Source organism: Leptonychotes weddellii, chromosome 16 (genome assembly GCF_054177405.1).
Source record: "Leptonychotes weddellii isolate Sample4059 chromosome 16, ASM5417740v2, whole genome shotgun sequence".
In the NCBI taxonomy this organism is placed as follows: domain Eukaryota; kingdom Metazoa; phylum Chordata; class Mammalia; order Carnivora; family Phocidae; genus Leptonychotes; species Leptonychotes weddellii.
The window spans coordinates 42,517,409-42,538,541 of NC_138384.1; the positions used below are offsets into that span (position 1 = coordinate 42,517,409).

Consider the following 21,133-nt stretch of genomic DNA (forward strand, 5'->3'; position numbering starts at 1 on the left):
AGAAAGGATACTGGAATAGTGTTGACCTTCCCAGGATGAGAGAGGCCAGGGTCACTGATGTTCAGGGAGAAATCGGTCTCTAATTCACAGCAGGTTTTTGGGGCCACAGTTCTGGAAATGCTGTGGTTATGAAACATGTAACTGACCTTCAGGAGCTTCCAAGGGGGAACCTTCCAGGAGGGAATCCTACTCCTGGGACCTTATCAGGTCTTCCCAGAAGCCTGCCTTGAGGCCGATTGCAGCTTCAAAATATCTCATCTCAAGATCAAGTCTGTGTCATCTTGCTGTGATTCTCCATTCTTCCATTCTAAGGCTCAGGATCTGACTTCCCTCTTTTATCCGCGGCGGAAGGCGGACAGGGCGGAGGATCCGCGGAGCCTAGAGCCATGAGTTCCAGTGACAACCCACACGGCCACACAACCGTCGCTCACCCATAAGCCACGAAGTTAATTAAATAAGCACAATCAAGTATCTGATACACAAGCGCAGACGCCGTCATGGAGACACGCTGTCACAGTGTCACACACACACACAGACTCACACACGTCTCTCATAGGAACACAAATCTCTGCTGTTCACGTAGACACAGGCCTGAGACTCCGGGCTCCACACGCCTTGTCAGTTCCCAGATTGTCCTCGCCTGGAGAGCCTCTCACCCCATCCAAGGATTCCCGTCGGGCTCCGGTCAGAAACTGTGGATGCCTCGGCTGATTTTTATCTTTGGATAGGTCCTACTCACCACGTAGTGACCACAGCGGCTCGGACACCGGAAAAGGACCCAGGGGTCGAGGTGGATGCGAGCCCGGTGGCTTCTGGGAAACGCAGTCCTGCCGGCTGGGAGCCGGAGATGCGGTCGCTAGTGCTCGGAGTGCGCAGGCGCAGGCGTGTGCCGGCGGGTCGCAGAGGATGAGCCGACCTGTGGAGGACCGTATTCTCAGGTGGTTCTACACGGGTGAGGGAAGCGAGTGGAATGTGAGTCCAGGCTGTAGAAAACAGAGCAAGGGTAGCGGACGCCAGAGCCTCGACCCTGCATGCGGGAAGTGGAGGTAGCGGGCTCCTGGGTACAGTGGTTCCGTAGATGCGAGTTCTGTGAGGGGACCAGAACTTCTGTCTTTCGCACCCCAGGGTAGCACCAGCGCCTGGAGTAGAGCCAGGAGCACATCAGGTGTTAGGTATGCATTTATTTTATTTTTAAAAATACTTTATGTATTTATTTGAGAGTGAAAGAGCGCGAGCTTGAGCGTGGGGAGGGGCAGAGGGCGAGAGAGAAGCAGACTCCCCGCTGAGCAGGGAGCTCCAAGCGGGGCTGGATCCCAGGACCCTGGGATCAAGACCTGAGCCGAAGGGAGACGCTTAACCGACTAAGCCGCCCAGGCGTCCCTATGCATTTGTTTTAAAGAAACAGTGACTCGGCAGGTATGGGTGTGTTTGGGTTTTCATTCTTTGTGACACCGTGGAACCCATTGTGTGTCTGTAACTGTGGGGGGGGGGGGCGGGGGGGTATTGTGTTCCTGGTTGTGATTTGTTTCAGAGTTTGTTCTCTGGATGTGATAGTGCCTTGTATGTCAGATTTTGAGGTTATATAAAATTTATTAAGCCCTGTTCCTCCTCACACCTACATTCCAACCCCCAGATTCTTCATGCCCAGTAAGTTCTTTCCATTAACAATGAGTCTCGGTGACTTTTGTCCAAGACACATCCTAGAAGGGCTGACTCATTCATGAAGCACAATGGCAAAATGCCTAGGGCCCACAATACTTTTGGAGGCACACAAAAAGTCTTGCATTTATTTATTTATTGTTATTTTTTTTAAGTTTTTAAAGTCATAATTAAGCAAATGTTTGTCAAAGAAACGTTAATATTTAATTTATTATTATTACTATACCTAAACAATCATAAAATACAATCTTTTCTTTTTTTAAGATTTTATTTATTTATTTGAGAGAGAGAATGAGAGACAGAGAGCACGAGAGGGGAGAGGGTCAGAGGGAGAAGCAGACCCCCCGCTGAGCAGGGAGCCCGATGTGGGACTCGATCCCGGGACTCCAGGATCATGACCCGAGCCGAAGGCAGTCGCTTAACCAACTTAGCCACCCAGGCGCCCCCATAAAATACAGTCTTTCTTCTCTTTTTTTTATGGAAGAAGGGGCCCATGAAAGTCATAATGCAGCCCGGCATCTTAGTCAAATCAAACCAGATTTCTATCCATCTTAATACCTCTTCCACCTCCCCGTTGGGACTTGGGAATACAGCACCATACCCTCCGACTTTAGGTGCATCTGCCTGTGAACTCTGAGCTTCTCTCATGAGAGCCCCTCCATGGCCCCAGTATGGAGTGCAACATTTCCTTCCCCAGCTGCCTGAGTACCTTGAAAGTGAAGTTTGGAACATGTTTTTCAGTCTCCTAAAATGTTTTTCTTTCCCAGACTCTTGGGGAATAGGCAATAAAAAGTTTGAGTGCCTTTGTGACTGTGTATGGAATTATATAATATGATGCATTTTTTTGAGGCCTATTAGATTGTGACTTTAGCTATGAGATTATATGTTTTTATCTGTATGACTTAAAATTTATGTGATATTTTGAAAGATATGCTTTTCTTATGTGTGCGTTCTGTAGATACTGTAAATGTGAATCCCGGTGTGAACAGACTTGTGTGAGAAGCTGCATGACTTTGAGCTGGATATGTATGATTTTGATTATATGGTTATAAAATCCTGTGATATTAAGACTGTGTATATTTGTGAGTGACCATAAACCTTCTTACTCTTCTCAGCAGTGAAATAAAGAGAGGAATATTACATCTTTTCGGAGCAATAACTTTAAGATTTGGGTAGAAGAGGATTTGTCATTTATCTGTCAAATCATTTGGATATTTTATGTTCAGATAGATTTTTTTCAAGGGGAAGAATACAAATCAGAATATCTTTCACAAAAGAGGGAATTCATAGTCACATGCTCTGTATGCAAGAGGTTGCAGCTTTTGTGTCTGTCTTCTGTCCCAGAGGTAAGCTTCCATTCTCCTAAGCTGTGAAGGAATTTTTATAGATAAGTTTGAAAAGTCCTGGACTAAAGACATAATTTATACATAGAGAGGCAGTTTGGCTTAGAGCAGATAAGTAGGATTAGGATTAGGGAGTCATGTCCTGAATTCTGTGTCAGGCATCATTGTTATTTCTATTTGCTGAAGAGAAAACTGATTCAGAGAAGACTGCCTGTTTAAGACCATTCAATTTGTCAACAGAGAACTACTTGCCATACTTCAAATTATAGGTAATTAATACATTGTTACCAGTAATCCAGTGAAATGCAAAATTAGAGTTTTAGTTCCTGTGTAAGGCCTTATCACAATTAAAAAATGTTAACTTTGAATGGCAAAGTGGTCATTATCAGTGATAATAGTTTTATTTTGGTGCTCTCTTTCTTTACATTGACTTTTAAAGTTATATTTCCTTCAATTTTTAATAAAATACTAAATACCTCAGTATGCATTTCTGTAAGCTGTAGTTCCTATAGTGCCTATAACTGTCCACTGTGAGTTGGGTTCTCTCAGACCCACCAAGTCATAACCGCCCACTGTAGACAAAAGTGGTACATCTGGAATCAAGCATTATCAGGACCAGAGTGCACAAGCAGGTCACATGAATATGTAACCCAGGCTCCATTTCATTCACCATGGTTGCATTAGTACCTCTCCCTCAGCTCATATATGTATGTATGGCTTCATGGGGGATCATCTATGACCAGCTGATAGAGGAGGAAAAATTTGATTCACGTATTCATCCATTCAGTATACAAGCCAGAAATGGATGGACAGTACACTATAGTGCCATTCAGGAGTGGCCCTGAAAATTCTCCCAGTGGAGTAAGAATTTTATCAGTATATCAGGGCTCCTGGGTGGCGCAGTTGTTAAGTGTCTGCCTTCGGCTCAGGTCATGGTCCCAGGGTCCTGGGATCGAGCCCCACGTCGGGCTCCCTGCTCAGCAGGAAACCTGCTTCTCCCTCTCCCACTCCCCCTGCTTGTGTTCCTGCTCTCACTATCCCTCTCTCTGTCAAATAAATAAATAAAATCTTAAAAAAAAATAATTTTATCAGTATATCTGGTAATTCCCTTTGTGTGAAAGGAAAAGTGACCTAAAGTTAGAATATATATGGCCTCATGTGCAGTGGTGCATGGATTGTCAATTAGTAAGGTATCTGAGAAGAACAAGATTGGAAGATCAAGGAAAAGGAGACCTGGGGTGGAGGGATGTGGAGAGAAATGGTAGTAGGCATGAAGCGTATGTAAACAATTTTGTATTTTACATTAAAACCCACAGAGAGCATGTACTGTGAATGAGACAGTACATCAGGTAGACAAAATGATGTGGTCAGTTAATATCATCTATTCTTTGTCATTGTTTTCCTAATTGTGGCACGATGGTGGCAAGGATAGAAGTTACCCATGGGCCAAACAGCATGGGCTTTCATTTACCAAAGTTGATGTAGCTATTAGTGCCACAAAATATTCAGCTTGCTAACAACAGAGACAAATTCAGAGTCCCAGATATGGCACAGTCCCTCAAGGAGACCAACCAACCATTTGATGGCAAGGCAGAACTACTTCCACACTGGACAGGAATTAACACATATTCTGATTATGGATTTACCTTTCCTGTCCTCAGGGCTTCAGCTAGTACTAGCATATGAAGGCTTACAGAGCTTTTGACCATTGTCATGGACCCCAGTAACATTCCATCCAACCAGGAACCTACTTTGTGGGAAAGGAGATGCAGGAGTTGGCCCAGGACCATAGGTTCCATTGTATTATATATTGTACCAACAAAAAGCTGCCAACCTAATAAAGCATCAGAAGGCCTTTTGAGGACACAGCTAAAATGCCAAGTTGGAGGATATACTTTACAAGAATGGAGTGCCATCCTCCAGGATACAGTACATCCTTGGAATAAAAATTTAGTGAAAAATATAAATTTATAGATTCAAGAAGTTCAGGGAACTCTAAGAAGGATAAATAACAAAACAAACTACAGGGAGACACAACATAATAAAACTGTCTTAAAGCAAATATAAAGAGAATTGTGAAAGAAGCTATATAAATAGGACACATTACATAAGGGAGAAATGATACAAATGATTGCTGACTTTTCATTAAAAAATTGAAAGACTGAAGACAATGGAGTAACATAATTAAAGGGCCAAAAGAAAAGAAATAAGAAAGAATAACCCAAAATTATTCATCCAGTAAAAATATCCTCCAACAATGAAAGCAAAATGAAGATACTTTTAGATTAAAAAAAAAGTTAAGAGAATTTATCATCAGAAGACCTTAACTACAGGGAATGCTAATGGAATTTCTGCAGGTTGAAGGGAAGATATCAAATGAAAACATAGATTGTTGTGATGAGCACTGGGTGTTATACATAACTAATGAATCATTGAACACTACATCAAAAACTAATGATGAACTATATGTTGGCTAACTGAACATAATTAAAAAAAAACAGATTGTTAGGAAGAAAAGAAGTGTGCACAAAATAGTAAATATGTGGGCTTTTTCTTTCTCAGTGTCTTTAAAACACATGACTGTTTAAACAAAACTCTAACATTTTGTTGTGTGATTTAAAGCATATATAAATGTAATATATGCAATAAGTTCAATATAAAGCATAAAAGTAAATGGAACATTACAGGCACAGCTGAGATGTACTAAGCCCACTACAGCCAATCTCCCCCATGGATTACAACCAAAAACTCTGGATAAAATACAAAGAGCAACTACCTGAGGACTTTGTAAAGCAGATAATAGCAGGCAGATTAAGGAGAGAATCAAAACCTGAAGATAAATTAGTATGGTGAGGTGAATTTCCTTCTATTTACTTATTTATTTTGCCCCTTCTTTTATCTCCCGACTTTGAACTGATGGTTGGGAATCCCCCTTTTCTTCTGTTCTACACCCGCCCTCCATTCCTGGTGCCTGCCCAAGGTCAGCACCAGTGATGGAACTGCACTGATGTCAGTGCCTATGAAATCCTGAGTTAAAACCCATTTCTCTAGATACAGGAACTGAGAAAAGAGCTTTTGTTATGTAGAGTGTGGGGAGGAATGGTCATTATATATCTAACTTTCTTTCACCACTGTAACTCAAGGATGGCCCAGTAGTACAGAAGTATGTGATAGGGTGGCTAAAACTCTGAGAGAATCTCATCTTTTGGGTCAAAGAATCTTGGAAAGAGGGCCCTTACAATCCAAAGTGTGAGAGGAGATTCAAAAGAGGACATTGCTAAAGAAGGAGATACTCAGGTTCTATGGATGAACTGATACAATTTCCAGGCTCACCCCTAAGCTGCACATTCACAGCATACCCAAAGAAGTGTAGAAAAGACATTGCTCAGAACTCAACTAATTTCTGGGGTGCCTGGGTGACTTAATCAGTTAAGTGTCTGATTTCAGCTCAGGTCATAATCTCAGGGTCCTGGGATGGAATCTGGCACCGGGCTCCACACTCAGCAGGGAGTCTGCTTATCCCTCTCCCGGTCCCTCAGCCCCTCCCCACATTAATGCTCTCGCTCTCAAATAAATAAATAAATAAATAAATAAATAAATAAATAAAAAGAACTCACTAATTTCTGAATGGCTCAATGAATGACAGACCCAAACAATATATCCAGGGTTTTGGAACCAACACATACAGAAAGTGAGGCATAATTTGTGATTTGAACCTAACCCAGTTGATTGTCTGCTGAAACAAAAAATCAATATACTCCAACGATCTTAATAGGAACCACAGTCTTATAATGTTATATTAAAAATGTCCAGGATATAGTCCAGAATTACTTGATACACAGAACCCAGAAATATCTGACCAACTTCAAGAGAAAAGACAACCAAGAGTTATCAACCCCTAAATATATCAGATGTTTGAATTACAAGGCAAAGATTATTTTATTACAGTAATAAAGCAGATATTATCACCATTCTCCATGAAGTATAAGTAAACACTCTTGAAATGAATGGAAATATAAAAGTTCTCAGGAGAGAAATAGAAACTATAAAAACAACCAAATTGAAATTTTAGAACTTTAAAATACAATAACTAAAATTTAAAAATTCAATGAAGGGGCATAAAAGCAGAGTAGAGATGACAAAGGCAGCTCAGTAAACTTTAAAAGTGATCAGTAAAGGTATCCAGTCTGAAGTAGGGAAAGAAAAATTAGAAAAAACTCCACTGAGCCTCAGTGACCTTTGGGTCAATATCAAAAAGCCTAATATTTGTGTTATGTCATTGGAATTCCAGAAGGAGAGAAGAAAGAGGAATAAGAGAAAGTTTGGAGAAATAATAGTTGAAAATTCCAATTTGGTAAAAGACATATGTTTGTCAGATTCAAGAAGCTCAATAAAACCCAAACATGTTAAAATCAAAATCATCAGACTTATCATAGTTAAACTATAAAAGTCCAAGGGTGAACTTTTAAAATGCTTAAAAACATGTAGAAAAAATTATACATTATAAATAGGAGAACAATGTTTCACATCACTGTGTATTTTGAATTAAAAACCATGTATGTGAGAAGACAGTGGAGCAACATCTTAAATGTGCTGAAAGAAATGAATTGTCAAGCCAGGAAAAAAACTCAAAAGTGAAGACAAAATAGACATTTTCAGATGAAGGAAAACTAAGAGAATTCATCACCAGCAGACCTACTCTAAAGGAAATGTTGAGAAATGATAGCAGATGAAAAATCTCAGGAAGCAACAGAAATGCTAAATATTTAAGTAAATATAATACAGTATTTCCCCTTTTAAGTTCTTTAACATATGCATGATGTTTGAATAAAAAATCATAATGTCTGCTTGGTTTTTAAATGTACGTAGATACAATACATATGACCACTATAACATAGAGGGAGATGAGAAAAGGACTTGGATAGTTGTAAGGCTTCCATGTTTTTGTTCTTGTTGTTTGTTTTTGTTTTGTTTTAGTGCCAGGAATTTAAGCAGAGACTTGAAGTGGAACCAATTGACTCATAACAGTAGTAAATACAAAGTAAAGCAATGATCTTGACTTGAGCTGTCTGGTTCAGTTTTCTGGCAGAATGTCACACACAAGCGTGGTCACTGGAAACAATGGTTTTCTGGCTGTCACTTGTAGCACGGTAGAATCATGTTAGGGAGGGGATGGAAAAAGTGAGCACCACTTCTTACCATGTTCTCCCTCACCCTGCTGGTCTCCCTTGGCCCCTGTGTTGGATACCGCAGAGATCACTCACCAGTCAACCCAGGACAGACCCAACAATCACTCTGTCCTCCAACTACAGCCAGACTTGCCTCCATAGCTGTACCTGTGGCTATAGTCTGGACTCCTGTGCAGGAATCTGGCTTTGCCAGTGGCAGCTGGAGAGGGTAGTAGGACCTCCTGCTGAATGAAGGCAATTGAGTGAATGAATGGGTGAGCTGCAGGAGTCACTTGCAAAGGGACCAGGAATGATAAATTAACAAAAACTCATTCAGGCAGATGCTTTTGACATCTAACTCCCAAACCTGCCTGCTGCATGAGGGGAAGACATCTCCCATGGGCAAGAAGTCAGTGGGGTAGGGGCCAGGGCTTCAAGGTACAAGACTCCTGGTTCTTCCTTCTCTCAACCACCCCCTCTACTCTCACTCCCACACCTTGTGCTCCTCCTCCCCCTCCCACTCCCCTCCTCCTCCTCTTTCCCTCCTCCTCCTCCTTCTTCAATGCCCTGCTGTCTTTTGATGTTTATCTTGCCCTCTTGCCTGTGTCATTCTCATAGTCTAAGCTGTCAGGGTCAGATGACTTCCTGTCTCTATGTTTCTTTTTCTTCTTTCTTTTTCTAGAATTCCTCATGGGGTTGGGCTTCTCAAACTCTGCTGACTTTGCCTCCTCCTTCCCCTCTCCTCATAAGGTATCAGAGAATATTTGGTGCCTCCTGGTTGCATAAAATAATCCTCTCTCTCTCTCTCTCTCTCAAAAATAAAAAAAAATGGGTAAATAGTAAATTTTATGTTAGATATATTTTGCCACAACAAAAAAATATAAATGATATGCTTACGTTAGTATCAGACGATCTAGACTATAGAATGAGGAAAATTAGTGGAGATAAAGTTGGATATTACACAATTATAGAGGATCAATTCACTAAGAAGACCTAACAATCCCAAATGTGTTTTATTTAACAACATAGCTACAAGATAAATGAAGCAAAACGATCGAAATTGAATGGAGAAATAGATAAGTACAAAATTAGAAACTGAAAGTAAAAAACAACACTATACTAGCATTAAAAAATGAAATATTCCAGGCGCCTGGGTGGCTCAGTTGGTTAAGCGACTGCCTTCGGCTCAGGTCATGATCCTGGAGTCCCTGGATCGAGTCCCGCATCTGGCTCCCTGCTCAGCAGGGAGTCTGCTTCTCCCTCTGACCCTCCCCCCTCTCATGCTCTCTCTCTCTATCTCATTCTCTCTCTCAAATAAATAAAATCTTTAAAAAAAAAATAAAATATTCCTAGAAGACAGTCTCTTCAACAAATGGTGTTGGAAAAATTGGATAGCTACATGCAAAAGAATGAAACTGGACCACTTTCTTACACCACCACAAAAATAAATTCAAAATGGATGAAAGACCTAAATGTGAGGCACAAATCTATCAAAATCCTAGAGAACACAGGAAGCAGCCTCTTTGTGGCTGCAGCAATTACTTGCTAGACGTGTCTCCAGAGGCAAGGGAAACAGCAAAAATGAACTATTGGGACTTTATCAGGATAAAAAGCTTTTGCACAGCAAAGGAAACAACCAACAAAACTAAAAGGTAACCTACAGAATGGGAGAAGATATTTGCAAATGACATACCAGATAAAGGGTTAGTATCTATAAAGAACTTATCAAATTCACCACCCCAAAACCAAATAATCCACTCAAGGAATGGGCAGAAGACATGAACAGACATTTCTCCAAAGAAGACATACAAATTGCTAACAGACACATGAAAAAATGCTCAACATCATTCATCATCAGGGAAATACAAATCAAAACTACAATGAGATGCCACCTCACACATGTCAGAATGGCTAAAACTAACAACACAGGAAAGAACAGCTGTTGGTGAGGATACAGAGAAAGGGGAACCCTTTTACACTGTTGATGGGAATGCAAACTGCTGCAGCCACTCTGGGAAAAAGTATGGAGCTTCCTCAGAAAGTTAAAAATAGAACTACCCTATGAACAAGCAATTGCACTACTATTTCTCCAAAGGATACAAAAATAGTGATTTGAAGGGGCACGTGCACCCTGATGTTTATAGCAGCAATGTCCACAATAGCCAAAATATGGAAAGAGTTCAGATGTCCATCAACAGATGAATGGATAAAGAAGATGTGGTATATATACAATGGAATATTACTCAGCCATCGAAAAGAATGAAATCTTGCCATTTGCCATTATATGGATGGAACTAGAGGGTATTATGCTAAGCAAAATAAATTAGAGAAAGAAAAATACCATATGATTTTACTCATATGTGGAATTTAAGAGACAAAACAGATGAACATAAGGGAAGGGAAGGAGATGAACATAAGGGAAGGGAAGGAAAAAGTAAGATAAAAACAGAGAGAGAGGCAAACCATAAGAGAGACTTAACTATAAGAAAGAAACTGAGGGTTGCTGGAGTTGAGGTGGATGGGGTAAGTGGATGATGGACATCAAGGAGGGCACTTGATGTAATGAGCACTGGGTGTTATATGCAACTGATGAATCACTAAATTCTACCCCTGAAAGTAATAATACACTATATGTTAACTAAATTGAATTTAAATAAACAATTTTTTAAAAATGAAATATTCACAAAAAATTATGTAGCTACTCTGCCCACAAGGGGGTGAGCATAACACCCCATTTTCTCAGTTTGGGGTACACAGTGACTTCCCTTCCAAAGAGTACAATATGGAAAGGGGGAAAGAAGAGAAACTTTATAATGGGGAAACCTGACAAACCCTACCTCATCTGGATGATCAAGGTCAACATTAATAGTCATAAATCATAGGGCGCCTGGGTGGCTCAGTTGGTTAAGCAACTGCCTTCAGCTCAGGTCATGATCCTGGAGTCCCGGGATCGAGTCCCACATCGGGCTCCCTGCTCAGCGGGGGGTCTGCTTCTCCCTCTGATCCTCTCCCCTCTCGTGCTCTCTCTCTCATTCTCTCTCTCTCAAATAAATAAATAAAATCTTTTAAAAAAAATAGTCATAAATCATGTTGATTGTACATCCTTGCTATGATGTGATAAAGAGGCATTTTACTTCTGTGATAGGCTGAAAGAAGAAAAAAAAAAACCCTGCCAACCAAGAATACTTTATCTGACAAGGATATCCTTCAGAAATGAAAGAGAAAGACTTTCCCAGACAAACAAAGACTGAAGGAATTCATCACCATTAGACCTGCATTAAAAATGCTAAAAAGAGTTCTTCAAGCTGAAATAAAATGATGCTACCTAGTAACATATGAAAAAATATGAAAATATACAACACACTGGCAAAGGTAAATGTACAGTCAGATTCAGAATACTCCAATATCTTAGCATGGTGGTGTGTTAACCCCTTAACTATAGTATAAAGGTTAAAGGACAAGAGTATAAGAATAACTGTAGATACTATAATTTGTTAATGAATACAAAATATAAGAGGTGAATTGTGACATTAAAACATAAAAGTGGGGGGAAGGGTTAAGTATTTGAATATGACCAAGTTAAGTTGTTATCTGTTTAATATAGACTGTTCTAAGATGTTTTATTTAAGCCTAATAGTAACCACAAAGCAAAAGTCTATAGTTGATTTGCAAAAGATAAAAAAAGGAATCAGAACATACCACTACAGAAAAATCACCAATTCTTGAAAGAAGGTAGCAAAAGAGGAAGAAAGGAATAGCCCACTACAAAATAACCAGAAAAAATAAAATGGCATTAGTAAGTCCTTATCCTATCAATAATTACTCTAGATGTAAATGGATTGAATTATCCAATCAGAAGGCCTAGAGAGGCCAGATGGATTTTTTTTTTTTTTTAATGATCAAACAACATGCTGTGTAGGAGACTCACTTCAGCTTTAAGGACACACATAGGATCAAAGTGATGGCTGGAAAAAGATATTCCATGCAAGTTGAAACCAAAAGAGCAGGGGTAGCTATACTTATATCAGACAAAATGGATTTTAAGCCAAAACGAGAACAAGAAATAAATAAGGTCATTATATAATGAAAAAGGGGTCAATTCATCAAGAAGATATAACAGTCATAAATATCTACACACCAAACATTGGACCACCTAACTATATTAAGCAAATAAGATCTGGAGAGAGAAATAGGTAACAGTGCAACAATGGATAGATTATGCTGACAGAATGTCAACAAGGAAATGTTGGATTTCAATCATATGTTAGACCAAATGGCCTTAGCTGATATAAATAGAACATTCCATCCAGCTGTAGCAGAATACACATTCTTCTCAGGCACACATAGAACATTCTCCAAAATAGTTCATATGATAGACCACAAAATAAGTCTTAGTAAGTTTAATAAAAGTGAAATCATATCAAGTATCGCTTCTGACGACAATAGTATGAAACTAGAAATCAGTAACAGGTGGAAAGCTGGAAGATCTACAAATATGTGGAAATTAAACTACATACTCTTGAACAACTAATGGGTCAAAGAAGAAATCAAAAGGGAATCAAAATATATCTTGAAACAAGTGAAAATAGAAACACAACATACCAAAACCTATGGGATGCTACAAAAGCAGTTTAAAGAGGGAAGCTTATAGCAACAAACCTCTAGATTAAGAAAATAAAAAGATCTCACACAACCTAACTTCACACCTGAAGGAACTAGAAAAAGAAGAAGAAACTAAGCCCAAAGTAGAAAAAAGGAGGAGAAAACAAAGATTAGAGCATAAATAAGTGAAATAGAGACCAGAAAAACAATAGAAAATATCAGTGAAACTAAGAGCTGTTTTTTTAAAAAGATAAAATTGACAAATCTTTAGATTAAGAAAAAAATACTGATAATAAAGTCAAAAAGGAAAGAGGAGACATTACAACTGATACCACAGAAATTCATAGAATCATAAGTAACTAGTATGACCAATTACATGCAAACAAATTAGATATCCCAAGAAGAAAGGGATAAATTTCTAGAAACATACAACCTACCAAGACTGACTCAGAAAGAAATAGAAAATCTAAACAAACCAATAACAAATAAGGGGAAAAAAGGAAAAAAAAAAAACAACAACCCTCTCCCCCCAAATCCAACACAGCTCAGGACCAGATGGTTTCACTAGTAATGTCTAACAAACATTTAATGAAGAATTAATACTAATCCTTCTCAAACTCTTCCAAAAGTTGAAGAGAGCGGATCACTTCCAAACTCATTTTATAGGGAAGGCCAGCACTACCCTGATTCCAAAGCCAGATAGGGACACTACAATCACAGAAAACTACAGACAAATGTTATTGATGAATATGGATGCAAAAATTCTCAACAAAATATCAGCAAACCAATTTCAACAGCACTTTATAAAGATTATACACCATGACTAAGTGGGATTTATCCCTGGGATGCACAGATGATTCAACACATGCCAATCGATAAATGTGATACACCACATGAATAGAATGAAAAAGAAAAATCACACGATCATCTGAACAGAGGATCAAAAAACTTTAGAAAAAATACAACATCCTTTCATGATAAAAGCTCTCAACAAATCACATATAGATGGAATATACCTCAATATAATAGAGGCCATATACCTCAAACCCACAGCTACCATACTCAATGGTGAAAGGTTGAAAGCTTATCCTCTAAGATGAGGAATAAAACAATGTACCCCCTCTCACCATTCCTATTCAACATAATGCTGGAACACTCAGGTAAGATAAAGAAATAAAAGACACCAGATCAGAGAAGAAGTTTGTCTTTGTTTGCAGATGATATGATCTTATATACAGAAAATCCTGAAGACCCCACCAAAAAATAGTTAGAACTAATCAGTGAATTCAGTAGGGTTGCATGTTGAAGGATCAACATATAGAAATAAATTGGGTGTCTATACACTAAAAAAGGGATATCTAAAAAAGAAAGAAAGGAATTCCATTCACAATAGCATCAAAAATAAAAATACTTAGGAATAAATTTAAACAAGGAGGTAAAAGAACTTGTATACTGAAAATTATGACTTTGATGAGAGAAATTGAAGACAGAAATAGATGGAAAGATATCTTGTATACATGAAATAGAATTAATATTGTTAAAATGTTCCTACTACCCAAAGACATCTATAGATTCATTGCAAGCCCAGTCAAAATTCCAGTGGCATGTTTCACAGAAATAGAAATAAATAATCCTAAAATTTTGTATTGAAGCACAAAAGATGCCTAATAGCCAGAGCAGTTAGAAGAAAGAAGAACAAAGCTGGAGGCATCCCACTTCCTAATTTTAAACTATCCTACAAAGCTATAAGTAATTAAAACAGTATGATCCTGACATAAAAGTAGATAAAATGGAACAAAACTGAGAGCCCAGAAATAACCCCCTGCATATATAGTCAACTAATATTTAACAAAGGAGTGAAGAGCACTCAATTGGGAAAGGAAAGTCTCTTCAAAAATGATGTTGGGAAAACTGGATAAACACATGCAGAAAAATGAAATTGGACCTCTGTTATGCACCACTCACAAAAATTAACTCACAATGGATTAAGAACAAACATAAAACCTGATACCATAAAACTCCTAGGAAATAACATAGGGAAGAAATTCCTTGACATTGGAATGGGCAATGATTTTTTGGATATGACACCAAAAGCACAGGCAACAAAAGCAAAAATCAACAAGTGGGATTACGTCAAACTAAAAAGCCTCTGCACATCAGCGAAAGACAAATACCATATGATTTCACTCGTATGTGGGATTTAAGAAACAAAACAAATGAACATGGTGGGGGGAGAACCAAACCAAGAAACAAACTCTTAACTATAGAGAACAAACTGATGTTTGCTAGAGGGGAGGTGGGCAGGAGGGATGGGTTAAATAGGTGATGGGTATTATGGAGGGCACTTGTGATGAGCACCGGGTGTTGTATGTAAGTGATGAATCACTAAATTCTATACTTGAAACTAATATTATACAGTATGTTACTTGGAATTTAAATAAAAACTTGGAAAAAAATTTAAAAGCTTCTGCACAGCAAAAGAAATAATTTTTTTTTAATGAAAAGGCAACTTATGGAATGGGAGAAAATATTTGGAAACCATGTATCAGATAAGGAGTCAATACCCAAAATATATAAAGAATGCCTACAACTCAATAACAACAACAAAAACCAAATAATGCAATTTTTAAAAACGGGCAGAGGAACAAACAGACATTTTTCCAAAGAAGATATCCAAATGGCCAACAGGTACATAAAAAGATGCCCAACATGGCTAATTATCAGGGAAATCCAAACCAAAACCATAGTGAGATATCACCTCACACCTGTTAGAATGACTACCACAAAAAAGGCAGGAGATAACAAGTGTTGGTAAAGATGTGGAAGTAAAGGAACCCTCGTACACTGTTGGTGAGAATGTAAATTGGTTCAGCCTCTATGGAAAACAGTATAGAGGTTCCTAAAAAAATTTAAAAATAGAATTACCATACGATACAGCAATTCTACTATATCTGGAGATATAACCAAAGGAAATGAAAATAGGAGTTTGAAGAGATACATGTACTCCCATGTTTACTGCAGCATTATTTACAATAACCAAGATGTGGAAACAATCTACGTGTCTGTCAACGAATGAATGAATGAAGAATTTGTGATATATATACAGTGGAACATTATTCAACCATGAGAAAGAAGGAAATGCTGCTGTTTGGGACAACATGGATGGCAACCTTGAGGGCATTATGCTAAGTGAGATAGACCAGAGAAAGACAAATATTGTATGATATCTCATATGTGGAATCTAAAAAAGGCAAACTCTTAAAAGCAGAGAATAGCATGATGGTTACTACAGGGTGGTGGTGGTGGGGGGAATTGGGGATATGCTGTTTAAGGGTACAAATAGTAAATTAATAAATTCTATAGAGCTGGGCGCCTGGGTGGCTCAGTTGGTTAAGCGACTGCCTTCGGCTCAGGTCATGATCCTGGAGTCCTGGGATCGAGTCCCACATCGGGCTCCCTGCTCAGCGGGGAGTCTGCTTCTCCCTCTGACCCTCCCCACTCTCATGCTCTCTCTATCTCATTCTCTCTCTCAAATAAATAAATAAAATCTTTTAAAAAAAAATTCTATAGAGCTAATGCATAGCATATTATAGTCAACAATACTATAAACTTCAAAGTTGCTAAAAGACTAGATCTTGTTTTCACCACAAAAAAAGAAATGATTAAGGGAGGTGATAGTAGTGTTACCAGAGGCTAAGATGGTAATCATATTGGAATATGTAAATGTATCAAATTAACGTGTTGTACACCTTAAATTTATACAATATATAAGTCAATTATATTTCAACTAAAAAGAGCAAAAGTTATATATGATTCCTTAATTTGAACTCCAAGAAGATTTTTTAAAGATCTTATTTATTTATTTGAGACAGAGAGAGTGAAAGAGAGTGTGGGGGGGGGGCGGGGAGAGGGAGAGGGAGAAGCAGACTCTCTGCTGAGTAGGGAGCCTGACTCGGGGCTTGATCCCAGGACCCTGAGATCATGACCTGAGCAGATGCTTAACCGAAAGAGCCACCCAGGTGCCCCTCAAGAAGATTTTTTTAGAAGATACTGTATAGGGTGGACCCTATTCTATACTCTATTTTCTCCAATTCCCTGCCAATGCAAGAAAAAATTCCTAAAGTGAAGGAAAAGCGGGGAATTTTTCTCCCTCTGTTTTATATCCTGCTGGATGGTTGCATCTCCTTTAAAAAAATATTTTTAAAAAAAATTTTAGAGAGAGTGCGTGACCAGGGGGGGAAGGGGGAGAGGGAGAAGAGAATCTCAAGTAGACTCCACGCTGAGGTGGGGGCCTGATCCCAAGACCCTGAGACCATGACCTGAGTCGTAACCAAATCAGACGCTCAACCGACTGAGCCACCCTGGAGTTCCTGGTTGCATCTCTTTTTTAATGGGTTCTTGGTCACAGGTGAACCCAGGCCCATGTAATAAAGAAGGCTTGTTCAGTGCAGCTCAGCGTGTCCCTTTTATGATCTCTATTTTTACCTAACACAAAGCAGCCTTTCTAATTATTTCCCTTTTGTTTTTCCAATTTCCAACTATGTCACGTATGAAAGGGAGCAGTGAGGAAAAAAGGCAAGCCTAGTTCCACAGCACCCCAGGGCTTATTTAGACTCCACCTGCTAATTTCAAAAGAGAAATTTCAGGTAGGCGGGAAGCTCAGGCCTGCAGAGGATTCTGGGATGTGTAGTCCAGACACTTTCTGGGATTGGGGCACTTCCGCTCCAGGAGAGCGCAAAACTATTTGCTCCGCTTGAGAAGTGGGAGAGTATAATACAGTGCTCTGCGTGTTCGGAGGCATTTCGGCTACCGGAGGGCAAGAATGCCAAGCCCTCTCCTTTCGTGGACTCCGGGAAATTGGATTCAGGCAGTTGGTGTGGGAGCGGACTTTTCTTCCTCACGCGGGGGAGGGACAGCGGCTCGGGTTCCTCTCGGGAATGCTGGGAAATGTAGTCCAGGAGCCCCGCGTAGTTGGAGGTATTTCCGCTGCGGGAGGTTAAGATCGCGGCCTTCGTTTCTCTCTGGGAGGTGAGTGATTCCCCAGAACCCCGCGACCTCTTTTAAGTTTTTGACCTGGTTGTGGGATCAGCCGCGCCGGGCGCTGGGTCTCAGGGAGGAAAAGCCTCGGCCAGTGGCAGAGAGCGAGGTTGAGGGACGGGGGCGGCCTCTTGCCTGCCCCTCGCCGGAGCCTCTGCGTTTGGAGCAGTTGGCGGGTGTCCGGCTTGGAGGCGGACGCGGCTCCGCAGGGTTCGAGGGCCTCCGGGCTCCCCGCTGCCCAGCTCGCCTTCCCCTCCCTTTCCACACGCTCTGTCACCTCCTAGAACTTAATCTTTCTGTGCCTCAGTTTCCTTTGCTGGAAACGGGGATATTACCTACCTTATACATTTGTCTTGAGAATTCATGGTGTATAGTACAAGTGAAATGTTTGGAGCAGTTCGGACGTGTGGCAAGGTGTTAGCTGTGAATATAAACACTAATAGTCAGAAAAGTTGCCTCTCTGGAAGCTCTTCCAAGTGCTACTGGCTCTTCTTATCCATGCAGGAAAGGAGGCTGTGCCCGGACTACTTCTGACTCGTTTTTTAGAAAGAGAGCGTCACCCACAAATATCTTTTGCGGTTTTTCCAGGGCCACAGACAAGACTGTAGTATCTCCGCCTCCTTTCCGCTGTCCTGACTTTTGAAAGAAGGCTCCTTGGCAGCAGAGCCCCACTGTGACCGTACTTCGCTTTCGTCTTCTTTTTCTGCGGTGGTAGAAGGTATTTCATTCATTAGCAACCGTTAAATAATTGGGAAAATATGTAGAACATGTACAGGACATGAGTGGTAGTCATAATGGTTACACCTTGAGTGCTAAGCGTCGTCCTGAGGGCTTTATAAAAAGTAACACAGAGGGCGCCTGGGTGGCTCAGTTGGTTGAGCAACTGCCTTCGGCTCAGGTCATGATCCTGGAGTCCCTGGATCGAGTCCTGCATCGGGCTCCCTGCTCGGCGGGGAGTCTGCTTCTCCCTCTGACCCTTCCCCTCTCATGCTCTCTGTCTCCCATTCTCTCTCTCAGATAAATAAATAAAAAATCTTTAAAAAAAAAAAAAAAGTAACACAGATAGTCTTCACAAAGCCCTATGAGGTGAATACTGTTACTGCCTCTATTTTACAGATGAGGAAACGGAGGCAGAGGAGCCTGTAACTTATCCTGTGTCACACTGCTAGTGGGTGAAGTGGATTTGAATCCAGGGTGTGTGTTTCTTATGTGTGTGGCTGTTCTTGGTCCGAAGTTGAAAGTCCCCAAATTGGAATTAGGAAACAAAATAGAAAAATAAGCTATATAAATATTTAACCATAGGAAACTGGCTGCAGAGAAGTCATTTGGGATCAAGTTATGGAAGTAGGTTGGAATTTTATTGTCGAGTATTTTGAAAGCAGGATTTATGAATCTGGACTTCTTTATAAAATTTTGGAAGCCTTCTCATTTAATTTTATTTCAGACAGTATTTATAATTCATGTTCTCATTATGGAAGATATGCACACTCATAGTAGAGAATTCAGAAAATATATAAAGAAAAGCATTAAGAATAACTCCTAATACTAGAATATAGACAGTTTTTTTGGACATCTTAGTGCATTTCTGTTTAGCAGTTTTTAAATGTGTATTTATTTATTTTATGAAATTGTTATCCCAGTATTCATAGTTACTCCCTTAACTCTTTGCTATGGAAGTTTCCAAGCACACCCAAAATATAATGTAATGAACTCCTATGTAACAATCACCCTAATTCAGTCCTTCCTAATTTTGTTGCTTCTCTGCTTTCCACACACATATTTTTTTCTCCTTGAGTATTTTTTTTTTAAATATTTATTTATTTGACAGAGAGAGACACAGCGGGAGAGGGAACACAAGCAGGGGGAGTGGAAGAGGGAGAAGCAGGCTTCCCGCCGAGCAGGGAGCCCGATGCGGGGCTCGATCCCAGGACTCTGGGATCATGACCTGAGCCAAAGGTAGATGCTTAACCGACTGAGCCACGCAGGTGCCCCCTACTTGAGTATTTTATTTTATTTTATTTTTTTTTAAAGATTTTATTTATTTATTTGAGAGAGAGAGAATGAGAGACAGAGAGCATGAGAGGGAGGAGGGTCAGAGGGAGAAGCAGACTCCCTGACGAGCAGGGAGCCTGATGCGGGACTCGATCCCAGGACTCCAGGATCATGACCTGAGCGAAGGCAGTCGCTTAACCAACTGAGCCACCCAGGCGCCCCCCTACTTGAGTATTTTAAAAGATTTTATTTATTTGAGAGACAGCAGGAGAAGGAGCAGAGGGAGAGAGAGAGAATCTCCAGCAGAGCCTGACTCAGGACTTGATCCCAGGACCCTGAGATCATGACTTGAGCAGAAACCAAGAGTCAGACACTTAACTGACTGAGCCACCCAGGCACCCCTCTCGTTGAGTATTTTAAAGCAAACCCGGATGTTGAGTCGGTGGGACTGAAAAACTAAGTATCACACATTGTTTATATGTGAAGACCAATGGAAGGGAGGCACCAGGACTGGTGTAATAAAATACCTTAGACTGGGTGGCTTAAGCAACAGAAATTTATTTTGTCACAGTTCTGGAGCTAGAAGTCATAGATCAGGGTGTTGGCAGGTTTAGTTTCTTCTGAGGCCTCTCTCCTCGTCTTATAGATGGCTGCCTTCTTGCTGTGTCCTCACATGGCCTTTACTCTGTGCAAATCCTTCTCCTGTCCCTTTGTGTGTCTAGATTTCCTCTTACTAGGACATTAGTCAGATTGGCTTAGGGCCCACCCTAAAGAACTCATTTTAAGTTAATCACCTCTTTAAATGCTCTATCTCCAAATATAATCACATTCTGAGGAACTGGGGTTTAGAACTTTAACATAAGAGTTTTAGGGGGTCAAAATTCAGTCCATCACAGAGATATTGACAGCAACTCTAAGGTTTTCACTCTTGGCACCGAGGAGAATGTTACTTATAGGAGAAAGTTAGAAGGAGTTGCAGTTAGGAAAGATGATGGGTTGTCTTTGCTCCTTTGAGGTTGCTCTTGCCACTGGCATATAACTTTGATTTCTTTTCTCTCTCTTGCTGGCTGCAGGGACCACTGTTTCCTGGACCTCAGAGTGCCTAGCAGCAACCTAGAGGTTGGCAGAGAAGAGTTATTCAGTGAGTAAGTGTGACTCATGTAGCTATCCAAAGGGAAGCCCTAGCCTGGAATTAGGAAACAAAATAGGTAATCTATATTCACATTCCTTGTCTTTGATCTCACTTGTGGTGGGCTGCGGAATACCACCAGCTTTTTCAGAGTATTCAGAAGTTGATGTACCATTATGTACAGTATGTCACGGTCTAAAACA

At 40.1% G+C, this 21,133-nt stretch overlaps 4 protein-coding genes across 20 annotated transcripts in view; 2 read left to right on the plus strand and 2 right to left on the minus strand.

Annotated features, from left to right (window-relative positions):
• The window catches only part of ZNF404 (zinc finger protein 404), a 29,940-nt gene extending 29,619 nt beyond the window's left edge, over positions 1-321 (minus strand). For both annotated transcript variants that reach the window (XM_081807071.1, XM_081807072.1), the window contains exon 1: positions 147-321. The gene's annotated coding sequence lies outside the window, so the exon portion shown is untranslated. The remainder of the gene's footprint in view (positions 1-146) is intronic.
• Positions 1-2,727, plus strand: part of ZNF283 (zinc finger protein 283) — a 63,253-nt gene extending 60,526 nt beyond the window's left edge. The window contains exon 7 of the mRNA XM_081807036.1: positions 313-2,727. The gene's annotated coding sequence lies outside the window, so the exon portion shown is untranslated. The remainder of the gene's footprint in view (positions 1-312) is intronic.
• The window catches only part of ZNF229 (zinc finger protein 229), a 474,727-nt gene that overhangs the window by 102,672 nt on the left and 350,922 nt on the right, over positions 1-21,133 (minus strand). The gene's annotated exons all lie outside the window — the stretch shown is intronic.
• The window catches only part of LOC102747161 (uncharacterized), an 81,153-nt gene continuing 77,548 nt past the window's right edge, over positions 17,529-21,133 (plus strand). For 2 of the 16 annotated variants that reach the window (XM_081807038.1, XM_081807041.1), the window contains exons 1-3: positions 17,530-17,800; positions 18,314-18,527; positions 20,875-20,946. The gene's annotated coding sequence lies outside the window, so the exon portion shown is untranslated. Of the gene's footprint in view, positions 17,801-17,851; positions 18,528-19,637; positions 19,766-20,874; positions 21,010-21,133 lie in introns of those variants that run through there. The other 14 variants (XM_081807040.1, XM_081807043.1, XM_081807045.1 and 11 more) reach the window with 11 other exon arrangements.